This window comes from Manis javanica, chromosome 5, assembly GCF_040802235.1.
Source record: "Manis javanica isolate MJ-LG chromosome 5, MJ_LKY, whole genome shotgun sequence".
In the NCBI taxonomy this organism is placed as follows: Eukaryota; Metazoa; Chordata; class Mammalia; order Pholidota; family Manidae; genus Manis; species Manis javanica.
In genome coordinates, this window is record NC_133160.1 from 103,906,429 (window position 1) to 103,930,782 (window position 24,354).

Genomic DNA, 24,354 nt, shown 5'->3' on the forward strand with positions numbered 1-24,354 from the left:
GAACCGCAGAAGACACATTGGGGTCTTACATACAGTTCAGCCTAATGCCCTCATTTTAGAGTTACTGAAATTAAGCCCAGAGCAAATAGGATTCGTACAAGCTCAGTTACATAACTAATTATCGCCACAGCCTGAAACAGTTACCAGGTTTCATGACTCCCAATTCAGTGCTCTTTCCTGTTGTAATGCACCTGAAAGGGAATGGTTTACCTTTCATGTGATACCCAGATGGGTTGGCAGGGAGCAGTGACAGTAGTCACGACATGGGAACTGTCTATTCCCAGAGAGACCATTTCTCTTCACTTTAAAATCCTCAATACTCCATAACACCCAATTTCTCTGTATACTCAGGGAACAATCTTTTCCTTTGCTAATTTTCCAGAATATTTTGATGCCTCAGGAATTGCCATTTTTCATGGGATGTTAACATCCCTTTGGCGTTGTGACAGGTGTTACAGTAAGTCTTTAATATTTCTACCTGGTATCAGTGATATCGTTACACGGCTCTTGAACTACAGACACACTGGTATTACTACAAATCCCCAATTCCAGTTTATCAAGATGTTTTTGCCACACATAGAAATTTATTCTTGATTATTATTAATTACAATTTTTTTAAATGAGAGAAGAGCAGCATAATAATTATTTGGTGTCTTTCACATAACAGTTCCTACTTATACATGAAGAAATTATTTTCCTCTAACTGAAGAAATGATATCCTTATTTTAATAACTTTTTACAAAAGTTTGCTTTCTGAATTGTATTCATTCATCATTCACTTATTTAGCAAATATTAATTGAACATGTATAAACTCACCTCATCCTTTCATTGTGGAATACAGTTAACTGACTAGCAATAGCTTTTTTAGAGAAGTGCATAATATTCAAATAAAATCAAAGAGCTTAAATGGGAAATAGGCCAATTTTCTATAATTCCCTTTTTCTTCATTGTAACATTTCATGCATGTGCTCCGAGTTTATTTACATCCTATCCACTGAGTTGCCCACTGTCAACCTAGGGTCAGATAAGTAATAGATGAAATGGCCCAGACTGAAAGCGCTCTGGTCACTATCAGCCTTTCTATTTGATCTGGCTCCTTAAACTATTAAAGCCAAATCTACTTTCCATGCTATACAATACAAAGATGGAATTAGCAAAGGTTCAGATCATCCAAGACCCATTTTCAAACTGTTATGCATTCTTTAGCTTAGAAACTCACTTCTTGACTTTGATATTTCTCATCTACTGCTGAGACTACATATCTACTCTTGCCCTGGTCTTTGGCAGAAAACAATATAGCTGTGACCAAATAATTATAAAAGTATACGTTTAAAAATGACAATTAAACTTTTTGAGACATATTTTACAAAATGTTGAGTAATTATTGGGTACTATATCAATTTTCCAACCCTGAGAAATAAGCCACTGAAATTCTAAACACATAAATGTTCAGAAGGAAATCTTATAAAACCGTACTTTGTGCTTTTTGACATAACGGCAGGATCCTGTTCTTTCATTCTCAATTAATTTTGTCTAACTGAGCCCTATGCAAAGGTAAATCCCAAAGACATTAACACCCACATTTAGACATAACACTAATATATTAGACTGACAAGAGTTTGACACACTGACACATATTATTTGGGTTTACTGAAAGTACTCCATATTTTTCTTTCACTTGTAAAACTTTACTTTTGATTTGAACATTTTGCCTTTTGTCTGCTACAAGGGGGAGAAAGGAAATATGAGTAAAACCTTGAAAGAGAGGTAGGCTGTGATGGGATACACAGGATATAGATGGAATGAGTCAGCATGATTCAGAGTTGTTGATTGGCCTTAGGAAGGAAGGTGTAAAGAGAAGTCACATACAAGCAGGTTGTTTAGAACAGAAGTGGGCTGAACTACAGACTATAGATTATAGGTTTTAAATTCAAGAACCAAATCTCTCAGAATAGGTTAACCAAGAGAGAACTAGCAATTTTGGTGACCAGTGTAAGCAACAGGAAATTGGCCCTCAGACTTACTTTGTAATCCATCACATGGTTTGTTTCTCCCCATTGGAAGGTAGCATGTGCTGTCAATATGTGATGTGACACAATCTAAAACAGCACAATGGTGTACAACCACTAAAAAAAAATTGTCCCCTTCTATTTAGATCTCTTGGACATACTCCAGGTTGCCCTCCTCTGGGCATGCTCTGGATTTCAGAGCCCTAGGGTAGTTTAGAGGGGAATAGTTATCGTCTTATGAAGGCTGGACCTGTGGCCTTGAATTTCACTGATGAGAGAAGCACTTAGAGCAGAGGTGAACTCTGGGGCAGACTACATTATCACAGGCAAGGCAGTCAGAATTCCCTAACTCTTGATCTCACCTCTTCTCAATTTTCAGGTTCACAGTAACACTAGAAGAAGGCTTTTGCTGAGGAGCCACAGAGAGCTTTGCGATAGCAGTGAAGGGAAGGGACTGCAGGAACAGCTACTGAATTATAATATGCTATGCTTAGGAAGTGATTTCATACATGGAAGTTTTTAACAGTCCCAGGGAATTGATGCACATAAAATTCTCAAGCAACTCTTACACCAATTCAAGCTCATGCTTACTGTGTTGCCCATCTCCTCTCACAATCCATTTTCCTCATAGCAGAGTAATTATTCCACTCTTCATACCTTCTGATGGTTTCCCACCATTCCTCTGCTTCATACTGTCCAGTGATTTCCCATCATTCCCTGCTTATATTGGTCAATGATTTCCCATTATTCTCCTGCTTCACTCCATGGCCTGCAGTATAAATCCAAATGCCTAACCATGGTCTCCTAGGCCATACATAATTTTGCCCCTGTTAATATTTCCTACTCCTTTTCTAATCTCCTGTTCCATCTGTCTAGAAGGTTCCTCCCTCATATCTTCATAGGACTACCTCCTTCTCAAAACTCAAGACTCATCTCAAATATTACCTTACCAGAAAAATATCTCAAGCACTCTGCTAACCATCCCCGGCCACACACATACATACACTCTTTACCCCATTTCCCTAGTTTGTTTTTTCTTCATGGTACCACTATCTGAAATTATCTTTGGTCCTTATTTTACTTCTTCACCCATTTACTTAGTAAGTTTAAATATACTTACTGTACCACCTCTAGAATAATTTTTTTAAGACCAGAAATGTGTCAGAAATTATAAATAAGATCAGAAATGTAAGATACAGGCTTTTAAACCACATTATTCTCAAGTGTTCAGAACAATGTCTGTAATAAAACAGGCATCCGTCAAATATTTCTTGAATAAATTAATTGTATTTCCTGCCTGGGTCACTACTCTTTAGTTAACAAACATCCAACACGAATCCATAAGCATGAAGGCAAAGCTTAATCTGCTTCTGCAATGGATTTAACTCCATAAATCTCCCTGTTGGCTCAGCAGGATGTAAGTGAAAAGTCCAGAAAGTAGTTGTATCTACATAAGATGTTTTTAAGCCCTTGAATTTTGTTAACACAAAGGTCAGAATACGTCCTTGACTTGTGAGAATATCCTCTATGGCTATATGCACCTAACTAGATATGTGATTATGTTTGCCAGAAGGTACTAAGAGCTTCCCGACATCGCCTTCCCTTCCTGGACTCCATAGTAGTTGTTCTTAGTGGAATAGCAGATATCCTAAAGCTAGTTCTATCCTTTCCAGGTGTTTCAAGAAATTGCTCTCAGCTGCCAACTCTTCAGGAGCAGAAGCAAAATTGTTGCATTCACAGCATATGTTTTCTAAGTGAAAAGGGGGCAGACTAAATAATTTTAGGAGATGAACATACAGATAATCTAATTTCCCATCTTAGTTCTCTTCCCCACTGACTCAGAGCTCTCCAGGGAGCCATAACTTAGATTTCCTCTCCTGTCTCATGTCCTCCGGCTTCCTAATTACCTGTTCCAGTGAGTCAGTCTCTCTGCATCCTGGGGCTCAAACACATTGTGGGATAATGTGACTGGCTCAACACGGTCCAGGTCCAGCCACAGCAGAAACGTGGCTGTATGACGACAGACAGAGAGAGAGAGTGATACTTTGTTTGGAAGAAAATGACTTTCCCCAAGTGCCACAGCAGTTGTTCCCCAGGACACCCAGGTAGAAAATTTCTTGCTTGAACACTGTTGTTGCTCAGAGACAAAGTACATCATTTAAAGTCAGTTTTGAAAAAAGTACCTTTTTTCTATGGTGCTGACTCTTCGTATTAATCTAAGTACTTAAGTGGTAGTTATTTAGGGAAAGATTCAAAGCTACAAATATATATTGTCTTCCATGGACAAGGCCTCATACTAGTAATAAGATTTGTATAATTATTCCTTGTAATCTCACAGGTTATTTCTTTATTCAGATGAAAATAAGGTGAAAGTTTATTTTTTCCTCTCCTCATTTTTTCCTTTCTTTCCTTCTTTCCTTTCTTCAATTTATTGAAGCCCATACTTACTGTGCCCATATAATGTGCAGTGCCTGGGTATAAAGAAAAAGACCTACATAAGGATTCCCTCTGGAGACAGGAGAAATTTAACTACTGGAGAGATGGCTTAGGGCTATAGGGGAGCTTGTCAAAGTAACATAGGGTCAAGATGGGAAGCGTCCAGAGTAGGCTTCCTTGGGGAAATGAAACCAAAGCACATTCTAAATGCAGTAAGAGAGAGAGATTAATATTTCAGGCAGAAGAGAGGGCACACTTGGATCACTTCAAGTAGTCCTGTAGAGCTGGAATGTAGAAGGAAAGACATAGGCTAATAGAATATGCAGAAGGAAATACAGGCAAAAGCCTGGCTCAGGAATTTATTTTTATCCTGGAGGTAACAGGTGGCTACTGAAAGATTTTTAAACAGGGAACATTTTGTTTTAGAATGCTAAGTGGGCAAATAATGTAGAGATAGGTGATCTAAAGGACTACTTTAGGGGTTGTTTTCTTATTAATTAAAATATTGTGATGGTCTGAAATTAGGAAGCAGAGACAGAGGAAAAGATGGCCTCAAACGATTTTTAAATTTATCTACAGGTAGAAAGATGCAGAGAAAGTAAACTTACTTCCAAATTCCATATAAAATTGTTACAGAAAAAAATCCATTATTAGAATTGCATGAAAATATCCTAAGTCCTCAGTATGTAAGACATTATCCATAATTTTTTTCCATTTACAGATGAAGTTGAACACAACTTCAAAGAGTGATATCAGAATTTGAACTCATGCCCATGTGATTACAAAGCCCGTATTCATAAACTGCCTGTCTTTTTGAAGAGACCATAAATTTTGGATACCTTTGTAAACAAGTGACTAGACTTGAAGACATTGTTTGGAACATAATTTGGCAGTATTTTAGGAGGTTCCTTAGGCAGAACTGATAAGGCTTTCTGGCATGATCAAGTCCAGTTTTAAGACCCAACACACAAAAAATTGTATTTGCATTATTTCTATGGAACTACATAGAAAGCACATATCTGCAAAGCACATATCCTTCATTAAATTTCTCTTGATGATCAAATCATTTCTAAGCCTGGAAAATTTACTCACACTCTATACTAGGACAGTCAGTTAAAATAAAAACAAAAGTGGACTTGGCATATGCCCCACTTCAATCAAGTCAAATACTGAGTTTTGAGTAGAATGGAGTGTGAAAGATAAATCAGTTTCAATGAATCTGGGAAAGAAAGAAGTAAAACTCCTAAGACATTGAAAACAGAAAGGGGGAAACATAGCTCAAACAGGAAGAAATGCTGAGATTTTCCTGAAAGTTAGAGTAAGAAAATCCTTTCTGTAGCATATTTTATATCCACTATGAGAAGGATAACCTTTTACTTTACTATCCAAATCTTGACACTTTAAGAGTAAAGGGATGCACTATTATTAATTACAATGACATGTCCAGTTTTTTTATAGGAAAACTCTTACAGGAAAACCTGGATATACTCTATGCTACTTAGAGGTCAGCCTTAAAACTGACCTTTTCATAATGATGATATCAAGAATGAGGTCATAGGTTTTAGAGTAACTGGTTCTTAAAGTGAGACAAGTCAAGAATTCTTACATGACTTGGATAAAGTGACCAACACACATACAAAGACCAGATCAACTGAGCCATTTAGGATATATTAACTTTTTTAGTTCCATAGTTCATTTTATAAAAGAAAAAGATACAGAATGATGAAAAATGACACCTCATTTACAAGCATACTTATTTTATTGTGTTTCACAGATAACAGCGTTTTTTACAAATTGTTGGTTTGTGGCCATCCTGTGTCGTGCAAGTCTGGCAATGCCACTTTTCCAATGGAATTTGCTTACTTTGTGTCTCTGTGTCACATTTTGATATTTCTCAGAATATTTCAAGCTTTTTCATTATTATTATGTTTGTCATGGTGATCTGTGATCAGTATCTCTGAGGTTACTACTGTGATTGTTTTGGGGTGCTGCTAAAAGCACGCCCTTGTAAGACAACTGAATTGATCAATGTTACATGTGTTCTGACTGCTCCACCAACCTGCCATTCTCCTATCTCTCTGCCTTTCCTCAGGCCTCCCTATTCTTTGAGACACAATAATATTGAAATTAGGACAGTTAGTAACTTTACAATGGCCTCTAAATGTTCTAGTGAATGGAAGAGTAGCACATCTCTCACTTTAAATCAAAAGCTGGAAATGATCAGCTTAGTGAGCAAGGCATGTCATTAGTTGAGATAGGCCTCTTGTGCCACACAGCTAGCCAAGCTGTGAATGCAAAGGAAAAGTTCTTGAGGGAAACTAAAAGTGATATTCAAGTACACACATGAATAATAAAGTGAAACAGCCTTAATGCTGATGTGGAGAAAGTTTTGTGATCTGAATAGACCAAACCAGCCACCCCTTAAGCCAACACTCCCTTAAGCCAAAGCCTAAACCAAAGTAAGGCCCTAATTTTTCAATTCTATAAAGTTTGCAGAAGTTGGTTTGTAAGGTTTAAAGAAAGCAACCAAACAGATTTTCAGTGTAGATGAAACAGCCTTGTAGTGGAAGAAGATGCCACTTATGAATTTCATAGCTGGAGAAGAGAAGTCAAGGCTTGCTTCAGAGCTTCAAAGGACAAGCTGGCTCTCTTGTTAGGGGCTGATACAGCTGCTGACTTTTAAGTGGAAGCCAGTGCTCATTTACCATTCTGAATATCCTAGAGCCTTTAAGAATTATGTCTAATCTATTCTGCCTGCCTGTGCTCTAATAGTGGAACAACTAAGCCTAGACGACAGCACATCTGTTCACTGAATTTTAAGCCCACTGTTGAGATGTACTTCTCAAAAAAAAAAAGATTCATTTCAAAACATTACTGCTCATTGACAATGCACCTGGTCTCCCAACAGCTCTGATGATGTACAATAATGTTTCTAATACAACATCCATTCTGAAACCCATGAATCAAGGAGCAATTTCAACCTACAAGTCTCATTATTTAAGAAATATATTTTGTAAGGCTATAGCAACCATAGATATGATTCCTCTGATGAATGTAGGCAAGATAAAATTTAAAAACTTCTAGAAAGGATTCACCATTCTAGATGCCATTTTATGATTCATGAGAAAAGATCAAATTATCAACATTAATAGGAGTTTGGCAAGGAATTGATTCCAACCCTCATAGATGACTAAGGAGTTCAAGACTTCAGTGGAGGAAGGAACCACAGGTGTGGTGGAAATAGCAAGAGAACTAGAGTTATCAGTGGAGCCTGAGGATGTGACTGAATTGCTGCAATCTCAAGATGAAACTTGAATGGATGGGGAGTTGCTTCCTATGGCTGAGCAAAGAAACTGGTTTCATGAGATTGGAATCTACTCCTGGTGAAGATGCTGTGAAGATTGTTGAAATGAAAACAAAGGATTTAGAATATTATATAAAGTTAGTAGATAAAGCAGTGGCAGGGTTTGAGAGAATTGATTCCAATTTTGAAAGAAGTTCTACTGTGGGTAAAATGCTATCCAGCAGCACCACATGCTACAGAGAAATCATCTGTAAAAGGCAGAGTCAACTGATGCAGCCATCTTCATTGGTGTCTTGTTTTAAGAGATTGCCACAGCCACCCTGACCTTCAGCAACCAATACCCTGATCAGTCAGCAGCCATCAACATTGAAGTAAGACCTTCTACCAGCAAAAAGATGATGACTTCCTGAAAGCTCAGATAGCATTTTTTAGCAATAAAGTACTTTTTAATTAAAGTATATACATTTTTAAGACATAATAGACTTAATTGCACACTTAATAGACGATCACATAGTTAATAGACTACAGTGTAGTAGAAACATTACTTTTATATACACGGGGAAACAAAAAAGTTCATTTGACTTGCTTTATTGCAATATTCACTTTACTGCAGTGTCCTGGAAGTAAATCCAAAATATCTCAAGGTATGCCTCTATAAGAGTCATAGTAAACAGGTGTCCAGTGTCTAGTCTTCTATATAAACTAATGTATTCATATAAACATTGGCTATAAAATATAAGGATATTGGTAAATATCCTAGGTATTCCCATCATAAAACTCTCTCCTGCAGCCTTACACCCTTGGATTTACCTGTACAATTTATCAGGTGACTAAAAAAATAAGTGAAATGATGTCTTATTGACAGTTAAGATGCTTAGCAAGATGAGTACCTAATAATTGTTTACTGATTTGACTGAATGGATGAACCAGAACGAGGACCCTTATCTCATCAGTGTGGGAGAAGCTGCTAGAAGGATGGGTGTCCCTAGGTATTTCGATTATTTAAAAATAAGCACAAGGTTTTTTTTCTATGTTTTAACCATCAGTGAGTCAATATTAATAAACATCAAACTGTATGAAATCTTAATCCACTCTCCTTGCCCACTCCTAAATTCTTTCAAGAAATGAGGACATTCTTCCTTACATGGCAAATGTCCTTACAAGGTTAGACAAAGGGAAGGGGAGACATAGAAGGGAAAGCAAACATTGCCAGGTACAGATAGGACATATCAATCAAAGTTAATTAGGTTTCCAACCTTGGTTCTGTCAGCAACTAGCTGTGTGACCTTGGACAAAATACTTCACTGGGGCTTAGTTTTCTCCTACATAAAATGAGAGGATTTAGGAAGATTAGCTTGGAGGGTCTTTCAGATATGAAATTGAACTATTCTCTGAGATAATTATCTCCCATATGTTTTAAATTTGCTTAAGGTTTATTTATCTGTGAGGACTGGGAGGATATCTGTTGCATCACAAAGAAACTAAAACAGCCAGTTATTGACAAAACAATTGTAATGGTAACAATAATGATTTTTCAAGACTCCCAGGAATACAAACATAGGCAGTGGAAAGACATTTCATTTTTTAGTTTATAATAGGAGCACTATTAAGATGTTCTTAGGGGAAAGTCATCAGATATAAAATGATTCACCACATTGTGCTTTATAATTTTAAAATATTGAGCTTAGTTGGGCTCCCAAAACATACTGAGGATCAAGCTTCCTGAGTTTATACAGAAAAAAGATTTCTCCCAGAAATATAAACTTGCTTTCCTACGCTCTCATTTTTTCACAAAGAAAGAATGAATTCACATTCACAAGACAGAATGTTGGAAATGAAGAGAGGAGGCAACTTCCTGGTCTGTAATCTTTGACAAATTCCTAGACACACAAGTGTGCTTCAGAAAATAATGAAAACAAATTGCCTATCAATCCTGTGGATTGGGTTTCAAGCTTCAGTGCAACCAAGGAAGCCAGACCTTTTCCTTATATTACTGTATCATGTCCATACAGAATTTTATATTATTTCAATACAGAAGTAACATATTTCTTTAAAAATATACAAACAGTAAAGAAACATATAATGTAAAATTTAAGGTTCCTACCCTCTTAACCTTCACCAATATAACTCTTAAGGATTAACCACCATCAACTGTTTGCTGTACATGCATCTAGATTCTCTCTCTCCACATACATATGTATTTGCACGCACATACACACTATATATACATAGCCACAAATCTTATTTTTTAAAAGTGAAACATTATCTTCCTTTATTCCAATATTTGGCACAGTTATTAAATTTGTTGATCTTTAGGGACAAGCAAGCAAGCATAATAATAAATGTGTTTTCTTTTCCCATCATAAAACTCTCTCCTGCAGCCTTACACCCTTGGATTTACCTGTACAATTTATCAGGTGACTAAAAAAATAAGTGAAATGATGTCTTATTGACAGTTAAGATGCTTAGCAAGATGAGTACCTAATAATTGTTTACTGATTTGACTGAATGGATGAACCAGAACGAGGACCCTTATCTCATCAGTGTGGGAGAAGCTGCTAGGAATAATCCCAGGTGATTCAACATCCCTAGCATCCATTCCTCCTTCTATCAAGTGCTTGAGAAGAGCTACTTTGAATCTTTCTTAATCCTCGCTTTTGTGTGAAGAATATGTCCACCTCAAACTGTATTTTTCATTATCAGTATATCACCACTGAGCAATAAAAGGTCTAACTTGAATTGATTCCTCTCCTTCAACATAAATTGGTTTCTTTAGCCTCTCCTTCACCTTGATCAACACTGTTGAATGTACAGTGTCTGAAACTAAGAGATTCCAATGCATATTTCCCACAGCCTTTCTAGGAAAACAAAAACAAAAGCCAATAAAAACCATTGCCACAGGCCGGCCTTTGGCCAGCAGTTACTGAACTGGTAAGATAATTACTGGCAGTTTTAGTCCATCCAGAGAATAATTTTATTTTTCTTAGAAGTTTTAAACATTCCTTATGTTTTTTCATCCGGCAAGCTACATTTGGCTGCCCCTCCGTCTTGCAATGAACTTCAGCTCCTCCTACTGACACATTTTCCCTGGTATCACTTTATTATACTCAGAACTTCAGTGTTTTCTGGTACTGAAAATTGCTATGAGGAAATGTGAGGTAAGCGTGTTTTGTTTTGTCTTTTTCCCTTTCTACGTAACTTGATTTTATCACCTTGGTGCCAGGAGGATTTTCCTTTCCCCCTGTTGCTAGATAACAAGGGTACGTGCAGACAACCTATGTTTCCTGGCAGTTTGATGTGCTGTTTAGTCTGCAGATACAGGTTCTCCTTTTATTTTACTTTTTTTCTTTCATTATGTCTAAATATTTCTCCTAGTTCATTTACTGGTTTCTGTACTCCAGGGATACCAATTACTTCCTTCTTGTCTGTGATCTTTTTGGCAGCTATCCTAGTTTCTGGGGGCCCCCTCTGTTTTCACCATGCTTGTTGCCAGTGTTTCCCTCATGCCGGTAATACTATCCACAGTCCCTCTTTTGATTCTAATTATTTGTTAGGTTCATAAAGGTCTTCCTATGTTCTCAGTGTGCCTTGCCCCTCAAAAACCTTTTTTTCCTGTTCTATCACTGTCTTAGAGCTCACAAGTTTCATGTGGATTTCATGGTTTCCTTAGGTAATGCATTTTCTTTTATAGGGCATAGCACTGGGTACTTGCAGAGGGCTTTAGCATTCTAACTTGTTTTTATCCTATTCTTAGATATTTTTCAATCTGTTTTTGTTATGCTGTTCTCATTTCTCATTTTTTTCTTTGTTCTTAATTAACATATTTTTTATTGTTATATTTCACTGTAGAATGTCCACAGGCTGTCATGCCAGTTCATTTCACTTTGCTCATGCTTAACACAGTAGCCAAATCTTAACAGTCTCCTTTCCCTGAGACCAACAAGCTAAATCTTTGACATCCTTCCCACCTTGTAAGAACATTGTTTATCTTTCTCCCAGAGCAAAGATGACTTTTCAGGAGTTGGTACATTTTTTTGGCTATACCCTCAGGATATCTTAGGATTTTCAAGTATAAAGCAATTCCTTTCCTCAACAGCCACTTGCAAGGGCCAAATTATAAACAAAAGTTGGTAATGTAAGCATTATAGCATTATATATACAAACATGTACTGTATTCTCCAGTTCACACATCAGAGGATTTTTTGCCAGACAAAGGCAAGGATATAGAGTTTAACTCCTACCAAGAATGTCATAATTCTGGAAGAGCCTTTTTCTCTACAATCATATTTGACATTTGCTAACATCAGCTAGAAATAATTTACTACTGCCTTGACTAAAATATAATTCTGAAACTTGAAAACATTTTTTTCTCTTTTCTTAAATAACTAACCACTCTATGACCATCTATACACCGAAGAACAGATGTCATTTTTCTTTCCATCTACCCAGTATTCAGGTTGGTTTTGTTGTTGAGATGCTCTGTCTAAGTCCCCAGGGTTTTTGATATTAACAGACAAGCCTTCCTCCTCTTTCACAGGAATGCCATAAACTGTTCTGTGGTCTCAGAGTCCATAATAAAGGTGATGGAGCATTGATGTGTTAATGGAGTGTGTGTGTATGATGGTCATGTAATGCAAACATAAACACGCACACAAAAAACTACCTACCTATATGGAAATGGACAGTCAAGAAGCAATGCAAGCTGGAAAAACATTTGAATTCACTCAAAATCAAACTATTAAAATATTATTTCCTGAAGACTGGAGCTAGTACAGATAAATGGACCATTTAAAACTATTTGCTAAACATTAAATTTGTGAGAAAGTTTTTGTTTGACTTTGAGAAGCAGAAAAATGCAAGTGGACCCAGGGTAGTTTGCTTTTCTCAAGTTAGAGCTAATGAATGACCTTAATGATGTCTTGTCTTGTGGGAAGCATTTAACATAAGTGGGGGATTTTCTATTTCCTTTTATTGATGGTTTCATCCTAGGAGATTTTTTTCATCTTCTTTTTCATACACTGTGTTTCTTTTTGCGGTCCTTGGTCATGAAGCAACAAGTTCATACTCTGTCAGTAGACACAGGGCCATATGTGGCTGTACCTCCCAGTCTTTGATAAGCATATGATCACCTGGGGACCTATTTCTGATTCTGATTTTGGCCGGGGGTTGGGGTGGACACTGGAGAATTTGATTTTCTAACAAGTTCCCTGTTGATATTGCTGGCCCAATGGTTATGCTTTGATTGTCAAGGATCTGCACACTACTGATTTAAAAACAGTGGTTCCATTTCAAGGACCCAGAGGTAGTGCAGTGGCCAGAGAGCAAGGAGGTCTTTTGCTGTGTTAAATTGCACCCCAGACCTTCATGCAAGTATAATAAATTCCAGCATTTCCAATTTTCTTATTATTCTTTCCTTCTCGCTCTCTTTCTTTATTGTCTCCACTTCTCTGACTCCCAACCCCTGCCCCCTTCTCCATGTCCTTCTTCTATATATACAAGGATGGAAGACTCAGAATATTCAGGATTAGGAAATCAGGACATTATTTTGTTGATGAATTGTCCTTCCTGGGATTTAAGTATTTTGATTTTGGTATTACCATTGTTGGCATTATTTTATGCTGAAAACACTGCAAATTAAAGGAATCTGACTTGTTAAGAAAGTGCAACAAATCGACATATTTAATGTTTGCACAAACTGTAATCTGTATTTTTTGGGGGAAAAAACAGATTCAGGCAAAAAAACAAAACAAAACAAAACAGAAAAAATTATTCCATGTCATTGAGTATAAATTTATTTCTGCTCTGTTCTTGACTTTTCATTACCAAAGTACTATGCTTTACATGAGCTTTCCTGTTTCAAAAGAGAGTGGCCACTGATATTTTAAAAATATACTTTTCATCTGTAAAAAGTTGATCTTTGAATTCTAGAATTAGATAGGTTTTCATAAATGAATTTTCCATTTTCATAATAAACAACCATATCATTCTTACTACCTATCCCTACTATCTTCCATAGTTATTTTGCTATTTTTCCTCTAAAACTGCAAATACATAGAATTTTTTTTACTAAATTATATTTTCTTAATATATCAGAAGTTTGCTAATAAAATGTAGTGATGTCTATATGTAGGTAAAATTGTAATATTTCCAGAATATCTCTTCTGGCTTTAGTGCATCTGCATATCAATAGGCACTCCTTAGGGGTGGTGAAATTAGTCCATTTCCATATCAGTGGGCAAAGGAGGGCTTATCTGAGCCTAAGAAATTAGGGAGAATGCTGGTTTGCTTCTGGTAGAGCAGGAAAGAGGAATGGCCCTGTTCCACAGTTTGTAAGCAAAAAACAGGTTTTAAACTTTATTTCTCCCTTTAACTGATTTTGGTTTTAGAGGTATTTTGCCCTGTGATTTCCTTTCCCCAGAGTTACACTATAGTTCTTTATTTAAACATGAAAATACTTTCACCCTTAATAGTTTTTCTATTCCTCCCCACAAAATATTTTTATTTATGTACCTTAGTAAATCTTTCCACCCATTTTTTTCTATTGCTTATTTGCTAAATATTAATTTATTCATACTGAATCCACAAATAGCACATACACACTCTGTACTTAGTCCCCAAAGCAATCCAAACAAAAACTTCATAATTCTACTTAGAAGCATGTTCTAATATTCTGCTTACTGCACAATTAATCCATATATCATAAACAGAATTATTCTTAAGTCAGTCTCACCAAATTAAGTTGAAAACCACAGCTTTACGCAATAGCTACCTTTCACTAAATTCTTTTTCTAGAATGGATAGTGTATTCAACTTAAGAGTTGGCTTCCATTTAAACATTAGTTCTCTAATTAAAACTTAAAGTTTGACACCTATGTTAAGTCATTCATTAAAGGGATAAACAAACATTCCATTTCTATTGTAGGGAAGGATATATAGTTAAACCTTTCAAAGATAATCAGATATTTGGGCCATAGGTGTTTCCTAGGATAACATATGCCTTTCACAGGGCAACAAATAAGTATACTACCTGGTTGGCTTAACTGTAAACTCACATAAAAGTATGCAAGCTTTCTGCATTGGGAGTAGTCATGAGCAGCTAGATAAAGAAAGAGCCTTGAGAATAACAACAGAAAAGGGGATGTACTTGGGCCACCCCAAGATTGCTAATGCATATGAAATGCCTCCACCCTGATGAGCATTCAGAAAGTGCTTTCTCACTTAAACAGCTTTTTGCTCATGTAAACAGAACCAAAGTAAGAAAATGTCCTTGGTTTCTCCTTTCTTTTAGCTACTGGTAAGAAATAATTACTTCAGCAGCTGGAGAACAGGAGAGGAATGTACCTCTTGTTTCTGTAAACAGCTCGACACTAACAAAATCTCAGATCTTGCTTCTCAATCAATACCAAGCTCCCTCGTTAAAAGAGCTGCATCAAGCCAGCGTTTCATCTGGTTAATGATATCAATAAAGGTTATCTCTACACAGAGTGAAAAGGTCACCAATCAAACTTCAGTGACTCTGTCACATTATTATTGCTTGGGAACGTGTTTCATTGATTTTTTTAAGCATCCCTACATAGAACCTCCTCCTTTTTCATGCACCAATCATTGCAGGGGAGAACAATAATAAAATGATGCCTTGAGAGCCCTCACCGTATAGGAAATAGAACAGCAGACCTCTTTACAACAATGCATCTAAATAAACTATGAGGAAGCACAAAGTTTTTAAAAGCTGGAGGAAAGAAAATTTAACTTAGACTTTTCTTGGTGGTAAAAAACAAAAGAACCGTTAATAAATGCTACAAGAAACTCTCAGTGTTGTTAGTAACCTCCACGGTATTCAGCATGACATATGATGCTGAGTTCTAAACTTTCTTTTTTATAATCTGCAAGTCTATTTTCTCACAGATCTTAAAATTTATTAGGAGAGATAAAAAATGAGTATTAAAAACATATAAAGTGTGATATATATTCTGATTATTCTGATATGAAAAATATAGGATGATGACTTTTGGATTTTATATATGTTAATGTTAATGCGAATATTAATTCTTCTTTTTGCTGCTTTTGCATCTTGTAAAGGCCTTTAGTGTGGAAGACTGTGGCTTTCTCAAGTCTGATAAGAAAGAATGTGATTGTTTGAATGGTTCTCTATTAAATATGTCATTAGCTTCTGAAAATTTAAAGACTGTCACCCTATCAGTAGTACTATTTCAGGAAGGTAAAAAGGAGGTATTTGACACATGCTTTTCCCTATAAGTTATAAACCAATCAACCAACCAAGTAATCCCAGATCTCTACCTCTGCCACTTAAAGGCTCTGGGGTCCTCACTGCAGTTCCAGGTTGGTGGGTGGTGAGATAGGGACCTGCTGATCCAGCCCTGCGTGAGGTCCCCACCCCATGCCTCTTCTTGGCAGGTGCATCCTGCCCCAGAGGCCTCGGTTATGCCAGTAGCACTGGGATGGATCTAATGGCTTTTCTGTAAATTGCCAAACTAATAGGTTTTAATCACCTGGAAAATACTAGAAACAGCTATTTATGTAAGTGTCCTAGACACTCTAGTTAATCATTCCTGCAAATAATATTACATGAGATATAATTCTATTTTTCTGCAGTGTTTTTCCTAATACAGTAAAATAGGACTGGCTACCACAGCAGAATGTCAGTGATTTACCACAAATGAGTGCTGTCTTGCATGCGTTTGCAGTGCTAAATGACTACGTCAAATCATTCCACTTGGAATATTGACTTCTTGCAACTATGAAGTACCAGAATCTGGCAATGGATATGTATTTAAAATACTGATATAATGTTTGTAAGATCCAAAAGTGACACTTTAAAAAATATTTTATATTAGATATTTAGGAAAATTAGTCATCTGAAAGAAGATTTAAGCTATTATGTCATTGAATTTTAAACATGATCTTCAGAAAAAATTATAGGCCTTCCAAGTTTAAAAAACAAAAAGCTTTCTGAACTAGTTAATCTTTAAGGTCTCTAAACCAATGGTATGGAATAAATCTCTTTATTTTAGGCACATAGGAATTCTTGGCTTACGTGTAATAGAAAATTGCTTCCCTCTCTTTTGGTGGGCTTGCTGTTGGAGGAGCTTCTGGCCGTAAAGGAAGGCAGTTGAACCTAAAGGTTAAAACATGGGCTCTGGAGTCAATGGAACTGAACCAGTCCCAGCTCAGTCACTCATGTGCTGCATAACATTGGGCATTTTTTCTATTACACTTTTTGGTCCCCTTCACTTTCCTAATTTATAAATTAGAGGTAATAATCTACTTCTCAGATTTGTGTGAAGAAATATTTCAGCAAAGTAAGCACAGTCACCTTTCAAGAAACTAGTTTCATTAATAATAATATTTGTTAATTTAGGTTAATGAGGTTTGGTACATAGACAGTTGAGAAAGTGAAAGGCTGACAGTGGGGTATCATATTTTCTCTTTCAGAGCACCTTTCTTTCTTCACTTTCTCATAGAAAAGGTACCATATGATTTTCTGGACATGAGACAAATGCTCAAACAAATATTAATGCATAAATGCGATGCACATATTTTACAAATACTACAATTATTTTACATAAATGTAAATGCAAATATTAATGCATAAGTGTAATATATAGTTTTTATGTAGAAATAGAATCGAATTTCTTAGTGACATCCAAATTATTCAATACCGTGGCTTAGGATTTGGACACTCTTTGGAGCAAATCGTCCTTTCTTAAATAGTGTTCTCTGTTCACCTATAGCCACATGACATTTCGAATAGAAAAACAAACTTAAGCAGAATATTGAAAGATGTGTCCACTGATGGGATGTATTTATACTCAACAGCAATGCAGTTTTACCATGGCCACCGGCCAACTGGCTCAGTTCTTAAAAAGACAATATAAAGGCTGCAAGACATAAACAGGAACTCTGGGGAAGAAAGAAAACAGCACTGTTGATCAAAATACAGCTGTTACCATAGCATCAGCCTTTCCCCTTTCTACAAACACCTTAAATCCATCTGATGGTTCACTGAAAGTTAGGCTCCCCGAGAAGAGGAGAGCTGGAAAACCAGGTTAAAACCTCTGCAATACCGAGGGAAAAAGAGGTCCTCAGGTGTTTTCTGCCTCTGCAACTCACCTTCATGACTTCTCACAGAAAGAATGCATGACACAGATTGCAGGGAGATCTAGATAAATAGATGATAGATAGATAGATAGATAGATAGATAGATAGATAGATAGATAGATAGATAGATAGATATTTTCTTCTTCCTTTTTTTTTTTTTGCTTAATCTGAAACCCCACCCCTTTCTCATACCATATTCATTCTTCATTTGACCCATGAATCAGGACCACACTATTTTCTCTTCTTTTAAAACTGTCCTTTCTCAGTCTTCTTAGGTTTCCAAATATAAGTTCTACTGGTTTCCCTTTTAAACTCCTTCCTTTCAGTTTTCTCTTTCTCTTTCTCTTTCTCTTTTTTATCATTGAAGTATCATTGCTATACAATCTTATATTGGTTACAAGTATACAATGCAGTGGTTCAAGTTACCAGTATTATTAAATCCTCACCCCCTCTAGTGCAGTTGATTGCAACTTCCAGCTTAGAGGAACAAAAAAAATAATTCACTCATATAAACCAAAAGCCAATAAAATCTGTAAGCTCCCAGCAGGGCACTTTCAGGCAGGCTGCAGGTGAGTGCTGAGGAGCTCTGGGGACAGGAGATTGGAACAGAAGAGCGTTCTCAGCTCTTCAGAAGTGTCAGCACACAGGGAGAGGGAGGAGAAATCATCACAAGGCTTGGGGAAATAGCTCCAGAACTACCTTGGCTGCCCTGATAAGATCTAGGTGCATATTTCTTTCACTTTCATGAAGCATAGAACAACAAGAAAGAATAAACTAGAAAGAACTCTAGGTATCTCCAAGCCATTCATGATTGCAAGCACTATTTGGGGAGGTAATTGCTGCTTCTGTGCCACCACAAAAAGAATGAGAAGCTCTCCCTCCTAATCAGATTAATGTTTGCCTCATTACCGCATCTTCATTTTTCCTGTTGACAGTGCCATGCCTACAGAGATCCCGTTATTGTTGTTTTCCACATTTTTATTTTAAATTATTGATAAGCTGTAGTAATACTGATCCATGACTGAAAACTGGCTGAGGCAGGAAGCTAAGAAATACTTTTCAGAGAGCAACTGGATCATAACAGACATGCATCTGTCAAAATTGCAAAGCAGAAACTACATAAGACACAGTTGGGCTATTTAATTTGTGAACTACTTGGGGCAAGTCAGATCTCTTCTGAGTACAGTTTGCAAAAACTGCTAATGTGATAGGCGTTGAATTCTTCCAAGTTCTGTCCTTCTTGGCTCTGAGGCCTTCTGTTCATCCTGCATCTCATTATGAGAGCAATTATAGTCCAAACAACATCATATGGCAATGATTTAATTGGCTTCAAATCTTGCTCCAAAGGTAAGTGTCACAGGCGGTTTGGCCCTAGTCCCTGCTTTTCCTATTTGGAGCAGATTACTCAAATAGCAGAAAGAAAATGTCATTTCTGTTGCCATATGGGAAGCTCAATGCTACAGTGAAAGAAAAGCTCAAACAAACAGAAAATTCTAAGTTTCTTAGACTGCATGTAAGAAAGGCATTTCATATGATTGAAGCATTTACTAATAAGAGGTACAAAAGCACAATTCGTAATTTGGTTAGTCATAATATATTTTCAAAACTTTGATATGTAATACAACAAAGATCTCAGGTTTAAGAGCTCATCATAACTGCCTAATATTATTTTAGCAGTATTACTAATATTAAAATAATGCAATTGTGAACTACTTAAATTTAATCTGACTTCAGTTACCCTAAGATTTCAGTTTTGTTTATTATTATTTGGGATTAAAATGAGATGTCTCCTCTTTGAAATAAACTAATAAACTTGTGTTATTTAACACAAATTGAATTAAACATGTTAACATGTAAGTCAGTAAATCCAAACTTTTCCAGAAGAAATAAGGAAGCAAACATTATTTATATTTTTTGAAGCCCCAAATTCACAGCACAGCTATCTGTATAACACTTTGGGAACCTTGGTTAACAAGTCACATTTTCTCTTCATTGCCTCCATCTCTGAGTCAACTGCTGAACCTTGAAAGTAGAGTTGAATTATCTTTGGACACATCCCAACTGATCCATGATTGCAACACACAGATTTTTTGAAGACAAAGCTCATTCTTCATTCCAAAAATTGATACAGTACGTTTTAAGAGTCTCAAGTTGCAAACCAACTTTTTCCTTCTTTAGTGTTTGTCTCATTTATCCTCTCCATCCATTCCCATTGCCACTGCCTTGCTACCCACGTACTCATTTCCTCTGCTCAGGACAATTTCACCTATTTCCTAACATATCTTTGCCTTCAGTCTTTGCCCCAGGCCTACAGACAGAAAAATTGTCTTCAGTGCAATTCTGATCATGTAGCTCTGTGCAGATACCTGCCAAAGTGGCCACAGAATAAATCTTGAAACTTCTTAATACTTTATATGAAGACTTCTTCAAGCTGGATTCAACCTCTATGCCAATATTACAGCCAGCAGTGTATCTTTGCTAGCTTAGCAGGTATTAGCTAATTCTGTTCCTTTTAATAATTTCTATATTCAAGTCTTGCCATCAAAATTATAACAATTTCTGTACCCTAATCCTCTCCTTTCCTTAAATGGATCCTGGGGTGGCTCATGCATCATTCTCCCTGACGGCCCTTAATGTTCTTTCCTTTGCAGACTGTGGTCTCTGTGCTTCCTGCTCACTGTGGCACATGATGACTTCAGTCACCCCTCTATTTAGTCTCCCCCCATCCTTGCCACCTTCCATATTTGTGCCTCCTCAAGATGTCCTACAAAGCCATGCCCTTTGTCAGCCTGCTCACTTCTCTTCCTCCCATGTGTCAGGTACACTGAGATTCTGGGCTCCCCACTCACAGCACAAAACTGCAGAACAAGATGCTCACAACCCTTGCCCAGATTTCCTTAGGGAACTGTATTGGAAGATCAAGTGAATGATTTTCCTTCCTGCAAACACACTACCTGGATGGAGCAGGGGACTTGGGCTCTCTATCTGTTGGAGAAGAGAACCTCCTCACAGGCCATCCCTCGTCCCCATCACCCCAGCTGCTTAGGGAGGCCTTTTGTCATTGCCCTTCATTTCTCACCTTTGGGCTTGAGGCCTCCTGCCTCAACACCCACTCACCTGTGGCTTGATTCCTAGCTTGGCTCCCAAGACTGGGAACTGCACTCTTGGAGGTGCACGGCTGTCTCCAGAAAGGGTCGCTGATGCATGCCCTGGAGTTAACAAATTTCTTCACTATTAAATCCAGGTTACATTTGTCTTTTATTCACGTTTTTTATGAAACAAATACGCTCATATGAATAGATTACTGGTGTCATAGTTTTTCAGCAGAAGTAGTAGTGAATGAACTTTTTTAAATGGTGAGGCTGTTTTTCAAGGCACAGAATACAGCCTAACAAGTGACAGAACAATTGGTTGCACCGATCCCTTGCTGCCCTCTAGTGAGTGTTTGGTATATCCCCCTAGGGTTTCAATAAGGAATAAAGCAAACCTGAGCAACAGAGATTGGTAGTCTAACTCAAGTATGCTATAACTGATTCATTCCAGCCAGGCTCACAAAGGTCATCTGGCCTCCAGGGAAGAACTGGATTCCAGGAACCTTTGGACAGCTGAGCTATTCTGGTCAGAAGACAGACAAACAAAACACACAAAAATAAAAAAAATTTTTTTAAAGGAGCATAGTTAAGATTATTGAGAGCCCCAGTAATACCCTGAAATGAATTTATCCTTGCATCACTGCTATAGAACTAGAGCCAGTTCAGCTGGTGAGGGCCTCTTCCTATTCCAACCTTAGTTCAAGCTCCCCGGGTCAACAAGGGGCTTTGGAATTACACTGCAGTTCAGCAAATAGGCTGTGAGTCCTGGAGGATAGCAAAACACAGCCAACTGCAGGAAATAAATGCCTGTGCAAGCAAACAAATGAACAAAGGTTGGCAAAGCGTTGGCACTCTCTTAGGTGTGATTTATGAGATTTGTTTTCTCTAAACAATATGAAGATATTCTGGACTCACAAGTTATTGAAGTCATTGAAAAGTTCCAAGTCATTGAAAAAAGAAAGGGTACGAAGGAAAGAGCTCGTCCAGCACCTAGAAATATTTGTACAAGTTACCCCACCCTCTTTCTTACTGTTAAACTCTGATTCTTATAATTTTTGAAGATGAGGAACTAAACTCTTTATTTTCTGATAAATAGAAATGAATATTAGTTACTGACACCTTAAAATTATAATGAAGAAGTTTTGAGATTGGAATTTCTAAATTTTGACATCAGGTATAAAATACTAAAGCTTTAATTTTCAGAAGGTAAGTTAGGTGTGGATCATAATGTCCAATTCCTAAAAATGCATCTTTTTAGATTAAATGTATGGAGTAACTTAAAAACTTGTAATTGTTTTAGTTTTATCAGTTCAGTTATTAACTAGTAAGAAATAATTTAAGGGGAATGGACATATTGTATCATCTATTGGCTCTTGTAATCTCAAACATTATTACATTTCTTAGTGTCTTATCTTGAAGGGGCTGTGAACAATATGCAACTAAGTGTTGCCATATATAGCTGCTATAAAATAATGCAAGCTTCCCAGAGTACTGAGTTTTTCTCTTACAAGTCAGTGACACATGAAGGAATATGTTCGCTTTCCAATAAAATTAAGCAAAAAAACTTGCTATTCAATTGCTGAAGAATTCAGGGTTGTAAAACCAATGTGTTGGTGATATTATTTCATGTGTTGTAACACTCAATGCAATATAAGCTTTGACATGTCTACATTCTGATGTCTGATGTAAGATACATTTAGAAATACACTGGATTGATAAGGAATAAACTTCTCCTTTGTAATAAACAATCACCTACTAAGTTTAAAGGCTCTTACTAGGCAAGCAAGTTGGCATAAAAGGGAGAATTGTCCCCATACATATGTTGAGATGGTAAACCAGGAAAAGAGCTATCTTTTATAAGTCTAGGAAAAATGCAAAATAAACAATCTCACAGAAAATTACAGTGGAAGAATCACCTCCCAGAGTTTTTCTACCTGAATTAATGTACCACATTCCTTCATTCATTTGCTCAGGATCTATATAGTGTTCATGACTCAAAAACACAATCTTTGTCCTCAAAAAGCTTACAGAACTTAAAATAGAGGTGATTCATACCAAGGTCTTACATCTAAATAGCTACAAAACTCCTTCACATGCATCACATAATCTGATTATAACTACCATGAGAGGCAGACAGGACAGAAATAATCACCCCAGTTTTACAGACTCCTAAACAGAGGACCCAAGATTTAGGAGGCTTGCTCAGCATTACCTGATTCACATATGTTTGTGCCAAGACTAAATGCAGTTTTTCTAAGTTCAGTGCTCTTTCTAGTATTTCTGGCTGCTTTCAGTATTTACCAGACTTTAAAGCCTCATACCAATTGCTTACCTTATCTTTATAAATTCTCAAGAGACAAACCTAGGCATTACTTACTCATAGAACTTAAAATTCAATGTCTACCAAACTATGTTAAATTCTTCATGAGCTAATTGAATTTTGAGGAGGATCTTTTAATTATATTCCCCACTATTTATTTCTCTCTCTCCTCATAGGACTATCTCTATCTGGGCCTTTCTAGGGAATATGATGAGAACCAAAATATCACTGAAGTTATTCTAATAAGGATAATATGTGAGAAACATCTGCTATGTACTATCAATGGAAGTGCTCATTTGAAAGTTAAAATTAAGTGAAAGATATTGCCTAATAAGAAAGATATTGCTAAATAAGTGCATTTTTAAGGAAAACTATTACTTATTCACAAGGATGATTGCTGATATAAAAATAAGCCAGAGACATTCCTCTTTTTAAAACCAACTTTATGGACAAGTATTTGAGGAAACCATCAGCTAGTACATAAAGGCGTATGTGTGGGGCCCACAAATTGCTCTACTGAAACGTTGGCTTTTAAATACTCTTCTGAAACACATGCCAATTCAAAGGCTAGAATGTCACCCTGGCATTAAGAGAAACTTTTCTTAGCTGTTGAAGCAAAGTCAGGTTTGATGTGTACATGACGCTTTGAAATGAAGGTCCCATAAAACAATTACCTTACTACTTGAGAACTCTGTGCACTTGAGTTCCCACCTCTTCCTAGGTTTAAGTCCTATGGAAAGTAGTCATAACATTTCTAATGGTGCCAAGTCCACTATGCCCACAAGCCGGAATAAGAAGAAATATAGAAAACAACAACATGTCCTATAATTATCAGAACATGTTCCTACAACTAGAACATCTCTATAAACTCAAATCTGTGCTTTCATTCTGTGAAGGGCTTTCTAACGAGCATTAACAGCTTCACAAAGACACCATCTTTCTCTTCTACACCAGGGACAAAGAGGTTCAGAAGACACCTTATCTGGTCATCCTCTCATCCTCTTATACCCATTTAAAAACTTTTCCCAAATTAAACACTTAACAGAAAACTGAAAAACTTCAGATACAGTACC

The 24,354-nt window shown here is 36.8% G+C and overlaps 1 protein-coding gene and 1 long non-coding RNA gene across 6 annotated transcripts in view; one reads left to right on the forward strand and one right to left on the reverse strand.

Annotated features, from left to right (window-relative positions):
* ARHGAP24 (Rho GTPase activating protein 24) overlaps positions 1-24,354 on the reverse strand; it is a 504,620-nt gene that overhangs the window by 211,982 nt on the left and 268,284 nt on the right. The gene's annotated exons all lie outside the window — the stretch shown is intronic.
* Positions 18-24,354, forward strand: part of LOC108400448 (uncharacterized) — a 65,193-nt gene continuing 40,856 nt past the window's right edge. Inside the window, exon 1 of the long non-coding RNA XR_012131682.1 lies at positions 18-10,908. This is a non-coding gene — a long non-coding RNA (uncharacterized lncRNA). The remainder of the gene's footprint in view (positions 10,909-24,354) is intronic.